Below are 18,358 nucleotides of genomic sequence, written 5' to 3' on the forward strand. Positions count from 1 at the left end.
GCTACGAATTGCCGGACCTTTTCGCTTACCCAACTCAATATTCAACATAACCTTTGTTGATATGGTTAGCTCCTCAAAATCGTCGCGAACCATGCTGCCGATTTCGCTTAAATCCAGTTCCTCAAGTTTGTCATGGACCTGGATAAATATCGCCTTGTTCTCGTCCAGACGTTGAATATGAAGTTTCAATTCTTCTTCCGTCATTTCCAGAAGCTTCTCGATTGTCAGGGTCTTCGCAAAGGCTTTAGCTTTAGAAAGCATTGAGCCAGCCTTCAATTTATATAACGTTGCTCCCGCAACTGGAGCAGAAAGCGTTGTGTCCGTTGACATGTTGATTTGTTTGGACTTTATAGTTTTAAGAATTTGTCACCTGCACACCGATCAAGTCCCACTGTGCAATGATTAGCGCCAAAATTGTGCGTCTATTTGAAAACGTTTTAAGCGGGAAGCTGGGGCACAAAGAGGAAACGAAAATGCACTTACGATGCGCGGGGGCGGGTGTGTGCGAGAGTCTAGCAGAGTTTCAGCTTGCGCTTATGTGCACAGAGCTACGAAAGTATGTGTGTATATGCGCGATCACCAACTTTAACCGAACGAAAATTATAAAATTATTTGTTTGGTTGCACTTTTAGTTTTGATTGTTCGAACTTCTATTGTTTCACGATCACGTCGGGGTCACCAAAATGTTGGGTCAGTAAGCTTTTTTACTAACCGTTACCTTGTGCCCAAGTAAATAAAAACGCACAAATTTTAGCTTTAATAATGCACTTATTTATTACTGGCACCAAGGCCTTAAATTCACAGAGTTATTGTTTGTTTGTAGATTTAGTTAGGCAGGCAGACCGAATTGTCCGTGCCTTTTTTGCAGCGAAAAGGTATTTTAGCAGGCAGACCGATTTGTCTGTGCTTTAGACGACAGTATATAAGCCGAGAGTTGGCACGCGATCAGCGATCGTGCCTTGTGCAAGCGAGTATCAAAATCGAACTGGGCTGAAGCTTGCCGTGGACTAAGGCCAGGAAGCGATAAGCGAAAGAGTGCAAAAGTAGTTAGAAATGACAATTAGAACAGTGTTGCCGCGCAGGGCAAATAGCAAAACAAAAGGCAAACATCGAAAATTTGAACTACGTTACTATTTGAATTAGTGGTTTGATTTAGGCTGCGGCATGACCGAACAATTTCTATACAGATTTTTCGATCTTTCCTATGGCAGCTATATGATATAGTACGCCGATTTTTATGAAATTTTTTTTTCAACTTAAGAGTATTTAAAAAAATCTTTATGTTCCAAAAATCATGTTCGTGGCATTAAGAACAACGACATTATAATTTTTTTCCCATTATTTATATATATACTAGTAAACCCGGCGAACTCCGTTCCACCACCAGATGGCGATAGTTTTCTGTAAAATTTCGTTTGGTGTTTAAAAGATAAAAAAATTTTTTTTTGTTTTATATATGAAAAGGAAAAATTTTATTTCGATACCATTAAAACTTTGGCCATTGCTGAGTGTTTTGCAATATTACACGTTGGTTCTTCAATAATTTAAAGATTTAACGGTAATTTTAATGCTGAATGAGCCGTTTGGCATCCTTCTAACAATATGGCTGCTATTCCCGAAGAAGCAACTGCAGCAGCTATGTTGGATCTCGCCCGAACATTTGCTAAAGCTAATGACTTGAGGAATGTCTTGCCATTTCCACCAGGGGTATCTAGGAAATATAAACCACCATTTTCTTCATCGATTGCCTTCATTAAAATATCATAAACTTTCTTCTGTTGAACTAATAAATTTAATTCCTGGTGATCATATTCACGTTCCCGTTCTAATTCTCGATTAAATGCCTCATTCATTTCACGATTTGGCGCTGGCATTTTAACCTGATTAATAAATTACCGCACATGAGGCAACACATATCTTCAATCAAGAGTAAAACCCGATTATGTACCTCATTCATCTCAATGTCGTGATTTCTGTCCAGTATCGCGACGTTTGAGCATAATATCTCGGTTTCCAAATCGTTCACAATCAGGATGGCGACTTCGTCTATTGTTGGAGCATTAACTGTCCTTTCATGTGTTCCAGATGGTCGTTTATCTGCTTTTATGACAACTTTATAGCCATCATTTTGCATGCGCTCTAAAGCACTCTTAAACAACCTGACCATCGCATGATGTTCATGAAGCAGACACTGCAAGTCTTGAAGAATTACTCGCTTCATCCCTTCATTGATCGCTAGACGTCGATCAAGTTGTTCTTCCATGTTGCCCATGAAATATATTTGTAAAAAATTTTTTTGTGTATCTTCGAAAGGTAGTAATGATCCAATTCGATGGTGAATCTGCCCTTGCATTTAAGATAAAGTAAGTTATTCTTTAACTAAATTCTATGTAATACCAAAAAAAAAACCTTAAATGTCGGATTAAACCTCGTTCTTCGATAAAATCTGCCCCAAATAACGTCATTTGGAAACAACCATTGTATTTTCGAGTATTTGCAGGAAGGTGGCGTGATTCTTGTGTTTCACCACAAAGCAGTGAATACAATGGCTCAGGTGGCGGAGTCAACAATGGCAATTTCACTTTACCATTAAAGCAGCATAATCCAGGCGTTTCTCCGTAAAACTTCAACGCACCGCAATACTTGCAAACAACGTCCATTTGCCCAATGCAAACGCTGGGATGTAAGCTGTAATCAGTGATGCAATCGTATTGAAACACTGCTCGATTCAAATCAGCAATTGATAAATATCTTTTGCGTCGCAAATTATCTGTTTCTTGACCTCTGTTGTAAGCTCGACGATTCTGCATTGTCAACCGAGCCGTGTTACGGGTTGCCTCACTTTGTTCTTCTTATTGAGAAGCTCGAAGTCGACCCATACAAACGCGGCGCTGTTCACGTGCAATGTTTTGTTCCCCTTCAGTCCTTTCATTTACAGTATTTTGTAGTCTTCTTGAATTACGGCTTTGTCGGGAACGATTCGATCGTCTTGGTTGCGGCATTATTAATTAAACTTCACTTCACTTCAATTCACTAAAACCACGAAAAACTTCACTTCACTTCAATTCACCAAAATCACAAATAACTTCAATTCACTTCAAAAAAATTGAGTTAAAATGCTATGGTAGTGTGTGCTTGTCAGTGTGATGAGGTAATAACTCAGTTTATATGCGATTTTTGGTATGTCGAACGGAATAAAAAGTACCCTAAGTCCTATTCCGGGCTCTAAGCTACCTTCCTACCAATTTTCAGCCAAATCTGTTCAGCCGTTCTTAAGTTATAAATGGTGTAACTAACACAACTTGCTTTTATATATATAGATTTTTTTATCTCTCCAATGGCAGCTATGTGATAGAGTTATCCGATTTTGATAAAATTTAATCCGAAATTCAATAGCAGTTAGAAAACGCCATCTAAAAGGAATCAAGTCGATCTGATCAAAAACAACGGAGTAAGAATTTTTTATTTCATTCTCTTGTATGGGATCTATCCGATATAGTCGGCCGATCCGGCTCGTTCCGACCTACATATATACTGCGTGCAACAACTACACAACTTTTGGGAAAGTTTCAGCGAGATAGCTTTAAAACTGAGAGACTAGTTTACATTGATACAGACAGGTAGACAGACAGGTATTTGCATTTTGATCGTGATGCTGATCAAGAATATATATACTTTGTGGGGTCTGAGGTGTCTCCTTCACTGCGTTGCAAACTTCTGACTGAAATTATAATACCCTTTTGCTCTGCAAGGGTATGAAAATGTTTCAGTTCCTAACAGCAAATCTACTGGGCGAGTTTTATAGAATGTATCGTCTGCTAGTGTAGTATTTCGAGGCAGTGGCGTAACTACCGGTGTGCCATGTGTTCCAGGAACACAGGCCCCCGAGCTTTTGGGGGCCCTTTCGGGGCCTGCAAGGCAGGAGCCTGGGAAATTTAGAAAGCTACACAAATTTTTGTGACCGTCACCTTTGTGGGCCCCGAAGGCGCCCTTAAATGCGTGTCGTGGATTACGGAAAATTAATGAAAAATTACATTTTTCGCAATTCAAATCTTTGGGGGCCCCTTCGATGCTTCAAAAGAACAAGATTACGAATGATTTTGGAAAATGAAATAAGATCTGATGTGAACGAAATTATTATACTATTGTATTAGTGGTCTTTTATAAGCTGACGATAGGTATGCAATTTCTAAAAAAGCCGCCATGAAGTAGTGCCATCTACCTCACTCAACTTTTTTGTCTGGTTATACCTAGGAAATATCGATCTCGTATTCGATACCCGAATTTCTAGTAATTGAACGTTGCGCATAACCTCATAATTGTGTTCTTTAATGTGAGTCACGTATATCCATATTTGTGCTTTGTGTTGTAGCGTGTAACGTTCGACTGAAGTGTTCTGAATCGAGGGTTCTGTACTTGCGGGGCACGCTATAGGGTCCGGCACTAACTCGTCGGCTTTGGGGGTGTTTTTCTTGCTTTGTACAGACCCTGACACTGTCTACACATTATTATTATAAGACTTAGAATTGAGCGTGCTTGCGACAAAACTATAAGTTAGTTAACTGAACCGGAAGAATTATAAATAAATTCGGAAAAAAAATAGGTTTTATTAGAAAGAAAAGTAAAGAAAGAAAAGCTAGAGAGAAAGTTTAACTCAGCGAAACACGGATGTTATAGTGCTCGCATGTTGCCCACCCTACCTAAGATCACCTGCCGCAAGAGCATGGCTCCGGTGACCCCTTCTGTACCCTACGACCGTGAAAACATCAGCAGAGTTCAGTAGACAATGGTTTAAATTTCCATTATTTAATTCACATAATCAAAAAAAAAATAAAAAAAAAAAAAGGAGAGGTATGTAAAGATGTTCAGAATTATAGCTAACAAGCTTTGAGATAATTATAAAAATAAAGTAAAAAGAAAGGATAATACATTTATAATATTGTAGAAATATAGGGAAATATAATTTTATAATCTAGTAGGAGTAAATATTATTATTATTATTAGGTGGCACTACAACCCGATTCGGTTTTTGGCCGACCTCAGCGTCTCCCTCCAGGCGCCTCTGCTCCTCGCGCGCCTCCTCCAATCGGAAATTCCCAGTGCAGTCAGGTTCTCCTCCACTTGGTCCTTCCATCGGAGCTTTGGTCGTCCCCTTCGTCGTCGCCCGTAGTCGACCCTCGCTTCAAACACCTTCTGAGCTGGAGATTCTTTATCCATACGCACAACGTGGCCGAGCCAGCGCAGACGTTGTATCGTGATGCGCCGGACCACGTCCACGTCGTCGTACAACTCGTACAGCTCGTGGTTCATCCGAATGCGAAAGTCGTCCCCAATCCGAACGGAACCAAAGATCTTGCGAAGAAATTTTTCTCTCGAACACTCCAAGCGCTGCTGCATCCGTCAGTGATATTACCCATGCTTCTGCGCCATATAAGGGCACGGGTAGGATGAGTGTCTTGTAGAGTGTTAGTTTTGTTCGGCGAGAGAGGTCTCTATTGCACATTTGCTTACTCAGACCAAAGTAGCACCTATTGGCAAGTGTGATTCTTCGTTTGATCTCCAGGCTGACGTCATTTTCGGTGTTAATGGCAGTGCCAAGGTACGTGAACTCCTTGACCACTTCGAAGGTATAGCTGTCCGCTACCACATGGGAGTCTAGGCGCCGCGCCTCCCTGCTTGTAGACAGCATATACTTCGTCTTGCCCTCGTTTAACGCCAAACCCACTTTTGCCGACTCTTTTTCGATAGCCGAAAATGCAGCAGTGACATCACGCTTGCTGCGGCCAATGATGTCAATATCATCGGCATACGCAAGGAGCTGGACACTTTTATAAAAAATAGTGCCAGATCGATGTACACCGGCTTTCCGCAGTACCCCTGCCATCACGAAGTTGAAGAGATCGCACGACAGGGGGTCGCCTTGTCTGAAACCTCGAACGGTATTAAAAGGTTCGGAGAGGTTCAGAGGTTCAGAGCTGATGGTACTGCTCAATGTCGTTCTGCAAAGCCGTATTAGCTTTGCAGGAATACCGAACTCAGACATGGTGGCATATAGGCGTTCCCTCGTCGGGCTATCGAATGCAGCTTTATAATCGACAAAGAGATGGTGTGTGTCGATGTTATTCTCGTGGGTTTTTTCCAGGATTTGGCGTAATGTGAAGATCTGGTCTATGGTGGACTTACCAGGTCTGAAGCCGCACTGATAAGGTCCAATCAGTGTGCTGGTATACGGCTTCAGTCGTTCACAAATTACGCTCGATAGGACCTTGTATGAGATGGTAATCAGGCTGATTCCCCGGTAGTTGGCGCATATCGTCGGGTCACCTTTCTTCAGTACAGGACAAAGGACGCTGAGATTCCAATCGTTGGGGATGCTTTCTTCTACCCATATTTTGCACAAGAGCTGATGCATGCACCTTATCAGCTCTTCGCCGCCGGCCTTAAACAACTCTGCAGGTAGACCATCAGCACCGGCTGCTTTGTTGTTTTTGAGCCGCGTTATAGCAACTCGGACCTCGTCATGGCTAGGTAGTGGTATATCCACATTGTCGTCGATTGGTGGTATCGGGCTGCTTCCTCCAATGGCGGGATTGGTGCCGTCATCGCCTGCTAGCAGCTTGGAGAAATGCTGCCTCCATAACCTCAGCGTGCACTGCGTATCCGTAACCAGATTTCCATTTTCATCCCGACAGTTAGATGCTCCGGTCTTGAAACCTTGTGTCAGACGGTTGACTTGTTGGTAGAATTTTCGAACATCATTCCTGTCTCGTAACACCTCAAGTTCCTCGCACTCTCGCTTTTCTTGCTCCCGTTTTTTCCGCCTGAAAAGTCGCCTCTCTTCCTTCCTTTTCTCCCTGTGAAGTTCACACGTAGCTCGCGTTGCGCCAGACTGCAGCGTTTTTCTGTGGGCGGCGTTTTTTGCTGCAGCTGCGACGCGACACTCCTCGTCATACCATTGGTTCCGTGTGGGTGGGCGCTTGAACCCAATGGTTGATTCAGCAGCAGCTCGCATGGAGTGGGAAATGTGCGCCCAGAGTCCGCCGGCGTCAACAGGGAGAGGGATACGTTGGTGGAGCAGTTCCGAGAGGTGAGTGGAGTAGGCCATTGCTGTCCGTTGTGATCGCAGCCTAGTGACGTCAAGCTTTCGTTGCGTGATGGGGCGTATGTTTTTCGCTCGGCATAGCCGCATGCGTATCTTGGCTGCGACAAGATAGTGGTCCGAGTCAATGTTGACTCCACGAAACGTGCGCACGTCCATCACACTTGAGGCATGCCTTCCGTCTATCACAACGTGATCAATCTGGTTGCGCGTCTTTTGATCAGGGGACAGCCATGTGGCCTTGTGGATATCGAGGTGCCGAAATCTGGTGCTACTCACTACCATGTTGCGCCGCGGCGAAGTCAATCAGCCTGAGACCGTTGTTCGAGGTGGTCTCATGGAGGCTGAATTGACCGACGGTGGGGTAAAAGATGCGTTCGCGCCTGACCTTTGCGTTGAAGTCCCCGAGGATAATCTTCACGTCGTGGTCTGGGCAGCGGTCGTATGTGTCCTCGAGTCTCGCGTAGTATGCATCCTTAACAGCATCGTCCTTCTCCTCCGTCGGGGCGTGCGCGCAAATTATGCTTAGATTGAAAAACCTAGCTTTGACGCGGATTGTAGCCAGTCGTTCACTCACTGGGGTGAAGTTGGAGACGTGGTGGCGAAGTCTCCGGCTTACTACAAATCCGCATCCAAATTCGCGCCTCTCCGCATGGCAGCTGTAGTAGATATCGCAGTTTGCTCGCTTGGAGCAACCTTGTCCTGTCCATCTCATTTCCTGGATGGCGGTAATGTCAGCCTTTAATTTTTCGAGGGCATCCGCCAGTTGGATAGAGGCACCTTCCCAATTAAGGGTTCGGACATTCCAGGTGCATATCCTCAAATCGTAGTCCTTTTTCGTTTTGCGGTGGTCGTCAACATAAGGGGGGGGTCTTCACTGGACTTATTTTTTACGAGGCGGGTTCCAAACCCTGCGCTCAACCGTTTAACGTCCGGGTGACATCGCTGCACACATTAGCTCACTATCTAGCGGATGCTAAGATAGCTACCCAGGATGTGCCACGAGGAGGCTGTGTGTCAACTTGCAATCATTCGAAAACAGAGATCGCACTGGCGGCCACCAAGTTGACCGCGATCAGAAAACTTTACTCTGTACGAATGAAAGCCATCCCATCCAAGGAGTAAATATATATGCATATAAAGATTTGGCCTAAGTACAAGTGTAAGTAATTCATATTAATTCGTATAAGTAATTCAAAATAATTCGGTATAAGTAATTCATATTAATTCAAATAAGTAATTTAAAAATAATTGGATATGAGAATTTTATAATTTGGACTTATCTATCTTTGACTTGATTATTCAGTAAATTCAGGTTGCTGTCTTTCAAAGTTTTTTCTTATAATAAAATCTTGTTTATAAATTCATTAATCAATTTAGTATTTTTTTTTTAAAAAAAGTTATCAAACGATATATGCAAGTTTACATAAGAGCTTTCTTTTAATACAATAGCAAATAGTTTAGCTTATCGTCAAAATATCGGAAAAAATAGAATTTACTTTAATTGATGGATGCATTTTTTTGCTTTCTCTCGTAAATGTATGTGAAATTAAACAAATGCTTTTAATAATGACTCACGCAATTTGTCCATCGGCGAAAGATCGATCTCCCGACGCGGCATGCTGAAAAAAAATGGCTGGTATGTTGCATAACAACACCAGGTTATGTAATGATTTTCACAATTCACTTTTGGTTGGGATAATATTCCAACTTTTAACAATTCCTTTCGCCCGACATTCTTAAACGCGCCTCACTATTAAATCTTACATATTTCGAATTGATTAGAATTCAAGAAAATTATTATACAATTAAAACTGGTAGTTAAAGCATTAATCGACTCTCATGCATAGTTAACTTTGAACTTTCATATTTCAACTTCTCATTGTATCATTTTTCAACAAAAAACATTTAATTTAATTTCATTCTTAATGACCATCCATGGCGGCGACGATATTCTTCTCGAACTTAAAAAAAAACAACGCTGATGACGGTAGGGAAATTTCCATTACATTCTGCTCCGCTTCTGCCAACTAAACTGCTGCTAAACTTGGGGCGCCTGCGCCTCGATGCGGCCAAAGGTTATGTGCAGGCCGGTGTGTGTGAGGTACAGGGCTGTGTCTGTGAGGTTATGCGTACAAGCTTGTGTGTGTGCGGAAGTCACCCTGCCGTTCCAAAATAGCTTTTTCCTATATGAAATCCGCGAGGAAGCACCGAGGAACCGGGGTACGAAGGCTAGGCCGCACCGAGGAATTGCGCGAGGAATTTTGTATGGGATTCAAGTTTTCTTCATAGGTGCAGCTCTCGATGAACTTTTTGGCCGTTTCATCGAACGATTCCTCGGTGCCTTATACGAATTTTATATGGAAAAAATTCGTATAAAGCATAGAGGAATTCGTAGCGGAAGTGGAAGCGGGGTTTTCCTCGAGGATCGCCCTTAGGGAAATCATATATGCCAATATTCAAAATTTCATCCCCAAATTCATATGAAAAACAATATATACATATATATATTTTTTTTATTTTATAAAATACCTTATTTTGTAACATAAGAGATAAGCACATTAAAAATATGAAATTCGAAAGTTTTTGTTTACCATTTATGTGGAGTATTTGCAGGACATCGGCTGTTTTGCGTCCATCTATGGTACAAAAAATATTTTCGTTATTACATATTATATATTACTTTTTTTAATTTAGCGCAAACTTACCTTTCAAAGGAAATTATCGGACATATGTACATGTGTATGGCTTAATCCTAAAAAGATTTAAATAAGTTTGTAGTAAAAAACATAATATTTTTGTAATATTAACGACACTTACATGATTTTTAAACATTTCCGCTTACCGTTGCACAAATTAAGAAATTTGACAACATATTGTCAACGCACTACGCAAAAGAATGACGCAGTTCAATTTTATTTTTCACCCTTTTAGTATACCCTTCTTTTTAGGTATAACCGACCATAAATGACACGCGAGTTATATTATATGTATCCACATACATTTGTAATCAATGTTATGGTTACCTTGGTTCCATAATTTAAATAATACTATATATATATATATGTATACATATATATAAATATTATATGTTATATTATATTTATATTTGAAGAATTTTAACATCAGAAGAGTATACATAAGTCGATCGCCCCTCAGCCGTATTTTCCATCGAAAACCAATCTTTTGTTTCTAACGGAGAATGACAACAGTGCAATTAGAAAAACCAAAGAATAGAAGACAAATTTGGAGTCGGGTGAAAGCAACGAAATCGTATTATAAGAGTGAGGAAGAGAGGGAAACATAGGAATATCCCTTTCCCTTTTCTACACACATGATTGGTAATTGCCAAAATTCTCTTGTGAACAGCCAGAACTGCAGGGTCAGTCGCGCAGGCCTATGAGTGAGCGGAACCCTGCAGTTCTGGCTGTCACCTGGTGTCTTTTGGCATACAAGCAATCAATGTGTAGGAAAGGAAAAGGGATATTCCTAAGTTTCCCCCTCTTTCTCACTCTTCGAATACGATTTCGTTGCTTCCACCCGACGGCGGCCCGACTCCAAATTTGTCTTCTATTCTTTCGTTTTTCTAATTGCACTGTTGTCATTCTCCGTTAGAAACAAAAAAATTGGTTTTCGATGGAAAATACAGCTAAGGGGCGCTCGACTTATGTATTCTCTTTTGATGTTAAAGTTCTTAAAATATTAAATATAATATATGTATATATAAAGTGATATACATATATAATATATTTTATATATACAACATTATTTAAATTATTGAACCAAGATAACGATAACATAACATTGATTGCAAATATAGATATAATATAACTCGCGTGTCATTTATCGTCGGTTATACCCAAAAAGAAGGGTATACTAAAAAGGGTGCAAAATAAAATTGAACTGCTCATTCTTTTGCGTTGTGCGATGACAGTTAGTTGTGAAATTACTTAATTTGCGCAACGGGCAGCGGAATTGTTTAAAAATCATGTAAGTGTCGTTAAGATTACACAAATATTATGTCTTTTACTACAAACTTATTTAAATCTTTTTAGGATTCAGCCTGTATGTACGGTAAATTCGTTTGAAAGGTAAGTTTGCTTTAAATTAATAAAAGTAATACATTTATGGTATAATATGTAATAATAAAAATATTTTTTGTTCCATAGATGGACGCAAAACAGCCGTTGTCCTGCAAATATTCCACATAAATGGTAAACAAAAAACTTTTAATTTCATATTATTTATGTACTTATCTCTTATGTCAAAAATCAAAAATAAGATTAATTAATAAAATAAAAAAAATATATATATACAAGTATATTGTTTTTCATATGAATTTGGGGATGACATTTTAGACATTGCCATAGATGACAACATTGCCTCCACGTCAGCAACGAAAGCATCAATAGCTTATACGAATTTTCTCCATACAAAATTCGTATAAGCCATCGATGCCACGTTCGATGAATCGGACAAAATGGTCATCGAGAGCGGCATGCATGTCAAATCCTTAAATGCTATACAAGAGCTTTATATGAAATGGCACCAGTGCGGCTCCAGGTGCTTCGGACACTCGCATCAGTGGGTAGTCGTCCATGTCATCTAAGACAAGGCACTTTTGGAACTGCAGGGAAGTTTCTCGCGCAGGCCTGTGTGTGCGGAAGTTTTACGCGCAGGCCTGTGTGTGTGCTGAAGTTGCGCGCAGGCCTGTGTGTGTGCTGAAGTTGCGCGCAGGCCTGTGTGTGTGCTAAAGTTGCGCGCAGGCCTGTGTGATGCGGTTATTCGCTCAGGCCTGTGTGCGTGATGAGGTTATGCACGCAGGCCTAGGTGTGATGATCTTATGCGTGCTGGCCTTTGTGTGTGTGCTGAGTGTGCATCAGGTGCATGCGCAGAAGTTATGCACACAGTTTTTTAGCCAGAGCAGGCCTCCTTGTGGACCTTGACTTGCCTTCTGCTTGCGGCCAAATCTGGCCAAATACCTGACGACTAGGGCCCTCAAAAGAAACAAATGCGTGGCTCAAAAAAAAATAGAAGGCTGTTTCTCCAAGTGCAACACAGCTCCCTTCTTGCAATCAGCAGCCTTGCTGAAACTTGCGCTGGGGTTCTAGTTCTCCCAAGTTAATTTTCTCCACTTAGTCACTCGATTTGCACTACTTTTATTTTTATCTCACAACACTTGCATCCGCACTCCCCGAGGATCGAAACGAAAAGAACTTAGCCGGATGGAGAAATCCTTGAGCTATGCTGTAAACGGAAATGCAAGGCAGCTAGCGATGGAACTATATGCAAAAATTTGGAGCTTTCCAAAACGTCCCTGACGCAGCTGACGCGATAGTCACGAACTACATTCTGGCAACTCCACCGATTAGCATTTCCTAAGCCGATCGTTATCAGCTATACTTTGAGAAATGCTTCTAGCTAGTTTTTTTTCTTTTAAGCTACGCTTACAGAACCCGTTAGTCGAAGCATACCTCTAGGCTGAACTATAAAACGTTCTTCAGGCGCCGCTACAGTGTACGATCCGTAGCACGTACAAAATTTTTCTTCGTTTGTCGGTCAAAAGTAAACAAGCATTTGGGTCGAAAAGGTCAGGTTTACGGCCTCAACCTCGCGTTTATTATCTTCGCAATACGATGGGAAAAAAACGACTGAGCTCTCTGGCTCTAATTTCAATCGAGATTGATATAGCGAAAAATATGGATGTAAAAAACTTGGTTACAGCATTTGCAAATGCAAAAAGTCGAAAAAAATCTTTTTTAATGTTATTAAACCTGTAATGTGGCTATCGGCTGTAAATAAACTTATGTTCTACTCTCAAAAATGTCGTTTTCTATAACACAAGTTTCACCGTCACCGAACACAAGTTTTTCTGACGTAGTTACGCCACTGTTTTGAGGCCAGTTCCAAGATGAGGTGTCAATATCGGCATCTGGCTGATATGCGAAGACACAAAATTCAAGCGAAAGCTCGAAATTGTTAGATTGCCGAGACTTAATTGCTGTTATTGCCAGTTGTCTTATCCGAGTTTGGCTGTCCCCGATGCTACAGATATATTGCTGTTACTCCGTGGTAACCGAAGGGCTTGAGCGAAATTATCAGAAAGAAAGTTAACTTGCGAGCATGAATCAAGTAATGCTCGACCAACTCTATAACCGTTTGCATCCCTTACCAAGACCATGACCGTGGCCAAGATGACTTGGTCATGTGAATAGCCTATATGAGTGTGAGAAACAACGTCAACGCTGGATGGTGGTTCCGAACGGGTTTGCTGAGCTAAATTTGTACTCTCACGATGAAGCAGGGTGTGATGTGATCGAGAGCACAAACGACATTTCTGGCTAGAAGGAAACTTGGACAGATTATGCCCCTTGCCTAAGCAGTTTAGACAGAGAAATTGTCCTTTAGCTACCTCATACCGCTGCAGGGCTGTAAGAGATTTGAATTGGGGGCAACTAAATATTTTATGATTAACATCGGAACAATTAAAGCTGGCCCCTAAACGTTGTCCTTGTTGATAGCGAAGTTTACCGCCACTCACTGCATGGTGCGCCTTCGTACTATTGGGTTGGCAAGAAAGTCATGTCGTCTTTTTTAGTAATCGTTTTTTATCTAATTTATTTACGACTAATCGAGCACCAGGGTCACACTTTTTAGTATCGTTTTAAAGCTTATTGTCTTAGGTACTATCGACGAAAATTTGGTAGTTATTCGATAACATTTGTGAAAGCTATAGCAAAGTAAACATGGAGGACCAAAGTGAGCATTTTCGGCATATTTTGCTTTTTTACTTCCGAAAAGGAAAAAAAGCGGTCGAAGCTCGCGAAAAATTGTGCGAAGTATATGGTAAAGATGCCATGAGTGATCGCCAATGTCAGCGCTGGTTTGCCAAATTCAGGCTTGGTGATTTTGGAGTTAAAGACGCCCCACGTTCTTTTCGACCATCGGCCGTTTTGACGAACAAATTCAGGCTTTGCTGGATGAAATCCGGCGTTATTCAACGCGGGAGATGTCAGAGAAGCTCAGTGTGTCGCATACAACGGTTGAAAACCATTTGAAGAAACTTGGCTACGTAGGCAAGCTCGATATTTGGGTTCCGCATAACTTAAAGAAAATTCGCCTAACTAAGCGTATCAACATCTGCTATTCTGTGCTGCAAAGGATTAAAAACTATCCTTTTTTGAAGCGGATCATTACTGGCGACGAAAAGTGGGTTGTTTACAATAATGTCCAACGAAAAAGAAGAAAGAAAGCAAGAAAGATGAGCCAGCCCAAGCCACATCAAAGGCCGATATCCATCAGAGGAAAGTTATGCTGTTTGTTTGGTGGAATTGGAAGGGTGTAGTGCACTTTGAGCTGCTGAGACGGCCAGCTATCCAATTTGACGAAAAAAAATAAAGAAAAGGAGCCGGCACTAGCTAATCGCAAGGGTATAGTCTTTCACCATGACAACGCTAGGCCCCACACATCTTTGGTCACTCGGCAAAAATTAACGGAGCTGAATTGGGAAGTGCTACCACATCCACCTTATAGTCCGGACTTAGCACCTTCAGATTACCATTTGTTTCGCTCTCTTTAAAACTCTTTGAATGGTAAAAACTTTGATTCAGATGAGGCTGTCGGAAACCACTTATCTCGATTCTTTGCTGGAAAAGACCAAAAGTTCTTCGAGCGCGGAATTGTGCAGCTGCCCGAGAGATGGTCATTAGTGGTCGAACAAAACGGCCAATACATAATTAATTAATTATAAGTCCTGATATAAATAAATCATCTTTGAAAATATTGAAAAAAAAAAACAACATGACTTTCTTGCCAACCCAATTCAATGCCTATCAATTAATGCTATACACTCACTCCATTTGGGTAAGCCCGTAAAGCTGGCAGGTTGAACAAGGATCATATACTATCTAAAAATACCAGAGTGGGGTTATCGTAGCGCTCCTTAAGGCGCTTTGGGTAATTATCGGGAGTAATTTGAAAGGCCTTGACTGTCTCTAAAGCTGCTCCAGACAAGCAACTGATAAGCTGATTGAATTTTTCAATATTCGATAAGCCCACATGTTGATCTATTATTTGCTTAAACGATGTAATGAAGTTTTTGTAGCCAGCATAATTCCGGTCAATACGTACGAAATACGTACGAAGGGAGAAAAGTAGTGGGGAGAGCGTTCTGAAAATACGTACAAATACGTACCCAAGATGACCGCTAATACAATGTGTAAGACAAGGACAGACACGCTGTCAGTTCTCAAATTTTATTAATCCAGGTTTTAGATACGTTAATTATGATGGTAAACAACAATGAAAAGGCAAAATATCTGTTTTACTGGTTGGTTTGGTTACTTTTAATTATGGCGAGCACTGAACGGGCAGTATGGGGCTGATATGGGCTAACTTTAACCATGCTACTGTACGATACTGTATACAGCATCGTTTTGATGTGTGCCACATGTATGCGTACATATATAAGCACATACTGCGTGAACAAGGCATAATCAAGATCTCTCCACCGATGCTAGGGAATTTTATTCTCGAAGGTGGCATCACGGTTAGGCTATATATATTATAACGCGCGCAAATCAAATAATAAAGAATTGAAAGAAAATTAAATGGACAATTCCGACTCGGGATTCCCGAGAAAAGAGTGTTTAATTAAATACGTACGAATATACGTACATAGTCGGCCTGAGCCGAAAAATACGTACATCTGGCAGCACTGATTCCGGTCAAATTTGGAGAGCTTGACTCTAGGTAGTTTCATTGACGATACAAGGAAATGATTGGGTGCCTTTCCAAATACAGTGGAGTTCTGAAAATCTTTTCCAAGCTGCTCTTTAATCCCAACTTTGAGTGAGTCATATAAATCTTCAAGCTCACCGCGCGATGAATTCGAAGGATGAAGCTCCTCTATTTTGGTTTGGACCGCCATCAGACGTTTGAAATATGCCTCCAAGATTAAAAAAAAAGCAATTTAGCTGACCCGTAGACATATCCGCCGAATTTTCATCCTCGTATGTATCCTGTAGTTTGCTACCGATCCGAGAAATTGTTACGAACTGCTTTATTGGGTGGGCAGCGCCGCTAGCTCAGCGATCTCATTTGGGCCAAGTTCTCCCCAATGCCCGCAGTCCGACAACATAAAATACAAACATCGATTACGGTCGTCAAACAACACTAAACTCTCTGCGATCACTAACAAAATGTAAGCAAACAAAAAAACGTAAACATTCAAATTCAAGGCGGCGGAAATTTATCCCCGCATCACCCATAATGGGTCAACACGTCACTCCAGGCGACTAACTTAACTCCATCTCCCCCCACAGAAAAAGGTCTAGCAATTCATCATCGTTGTCCGCGCCAAGACGGGACACTTCTTTATGGCAGTGTAACAATTAACAGACCAGAGAGCAGTTCTCTCCAGATGATCTCTCATCTCGCTCTCTTGGTCTGCTAATTGTCTCCACACCGCTCTGCCGCCCTCTCCTGGATTTACATCCAGTTAGTGTAAAAACCAACCTACGGCAATAAAGTGCAACTTAATTCGAAAGCCCCAGTGTTTTATTTCTGCGACGCGAAAGTCATATTTTCCGATTTCGAGTGCTTAATTCTTGTCAAAGAAGGAAATCCAAGTAGTAGAAGTTGGCAGTCCTTATTCATATCGATATGAGACTTCTTTCAACAGTCTTCAGCGATAGCCCATCACTCAGAAAGTAGAAGCGAGTCTTGGATCAGCGAAAAAGCAGAGAACGTGCAAAAAGTCGGCCGTAAAGTTGTAAAAGTAGTCAAGTCGCGCCAATCAGTTGCCAAATTGTTGTTCAACCTTTTTGAATCATTATAATCAACATTTTTGTAAACATTTATCCACATATCTATCCAAATAAACTTATGATAATAATCCCATTATCTTACATGGGGGCTCAACCGTGCCAAAAGTTGAAAGAGCAAAAATTATAGTGGTGTGCGTAAGCGTCGAGCGAAATCGGAAGAAAATTGAAATAAAACCAGTTGCAGTTGGATTAATAAAGTCGCAATAATGATGCGTTCAGGGAAGAAGAACAAAAATCAGAATCAAACGAAAACCCGAAGTGGACAGCAGTATGGGCAAAAAAGTCCGCAAAACGCCGAAATCGCGAATTTGGATTTGAACAAAACTTTTGTCTCGTCGCAGGAAATAGATGAGCAAAACCAAAAAGAAGAGGGAAACGAGAGGGAGGTGAATGAAGAGGCCGAAATATGCAACGAGTTGAAATTCACAGCTATACGCGAAGAGATGTGCAGCAACGAGTTAAGCGAGGTGCTCAAACTGCTTGCAACCAAAATTGGACAAAGCGAATCCAATAGGAATATTGTTCCGATCGAGAGTTTCGCTAAAGTGGTGCCCGAGTTCGATGGAGTTTCAATCCCAATAAGACAGTGGCTGAAATGCTTTGATGAAAACGCCGATGCCTACGAATTGACGAACAAGCAGAAATATGTGAACGCTCGGATAAAAATGAAGGGAACAGCTAAGTTATTTTTGGAGTCCCCCACCGTTTCAGATTATGATAACTTAACTGCTGTACTTTTGGACGAATTTGACAGAACGCTGACCAGCGCTGAGGTACACAAGCAGCTAAGAGATCGTAAGAAAAATGATAACGAAAATTTTCACGAATACGTATTGCATATGCGTAAGATAGCAGCTCTTGGAGTAGTTGAAGATGATTCGGTGATTCGTTACATAGCAGATGGATTAAAGCTTCGTGATGATCTTAAATATCCTCTTTACAGTGCCTCAACTTTCAAGGAGCTACGTAGTCGGTTTGAAACGATCGAAGCGATGACCAAATCAACAATGGGGCGAAAGCAAGCAATGCAGCAGAGTGACTTCAGAAAGCCAGGAACACAAGGAAGGCGATCCGATTAGCAGCCATCTCAGAATCAAAGGCATTGCTTCAACTGCGGCTCACCCGAGCATATGAGAGCCGAATGCAAGGAGGAAACTAAATGTTTTAAGTGTAATGGCAGTGGACATACGTCGCGGAATTGTCCAGGAAAGGGACCGAGTATCAGTGTGATCAGAGAATCAAGGGAGAAAACGCTCATGATCAACAACAAAAGTGTGTCCTGTTTAGTTGACACTGGAGCAGACGTATCTCTTATGCGTATGAGGACATAAAAAAACAATTTTGCTGAAAACCCACTACAAAAAAGTTTCGCTAAATTGTACGGACTCGGAAACATTGCGACTTCAGTGCTAGGTGCTTTGGATGCGAAGGT

This window comes from Drosophila ficusphila, unplaced genomic scaffold, assembly GCF_018152265.1.
Source record: "Drosophila ficusphila isolate 14025-0441.05 unplaced genomic scaffold, ASM1815226v1 contig_106, whole genome shotgun sequence".
Classification (NCBI taxonomy): Eukaryota; Metazoa; Arthropoda; class Insecta; order Diptera; family Drosophilidae; genus Drosophila; species Drosophila ficusphila.